This window comes from Apis dorsata, unplaced genomic scaffold (assembly GCF_000469605.1).
Source record: "Apis dorsata unplaced genomic scaffold, Apis dorsata 1.3 scaffold_1121, whole genome shotgun sequence".
Lineage (NCBI taxonomy): Eukaryota > Metazoa > Arthropoda > Insecta > Hymenoptera > Apidae > Apis > Apis dorsata.
The window spans coordinates 56,297-56,510 of record NW_006264219.1 but is presented as its reverse complement, the minus strand read 5'-3'; the positions used below and the strand labels follow the sequence as shown (position 1 = coordinate 56,510).

At 22.0% G+C, this 214-nt stretch overlaps 1 protein-coding gene across 2 annotated transcripts in view; it reads left to right on the top strand.

Moving 5' to 3' along the window:
- LOC102680826 (scavenger receptor class B member 1) overlaps positions 1-214 on the top strand; it is a 49,311-nt gene that overhangs the window by 40,034 nt on the left and 9,063 nt on the right. The window lies entirely within an intron of this gene.

Genomic DNA, 214 nt, shown 5'->3' with positions numbered 1-214 from the left:
AAATCTCTCTTTCTAAAAAAAAAAAAGAAAAACAAATATATATATATATATATATATATATTGCAAATTTCGAAAGTTTCGATTTTTTAAAAAATATATAATCTTGAAATTCCATAAATTTTTAAATTCGAATCATTTCCCTTTCCTTGATCTAAGAATCAAGTTTCATTTCCATCCTCTCACGAAAAAAGAAAGCAAGAATCACGTGAAAAAA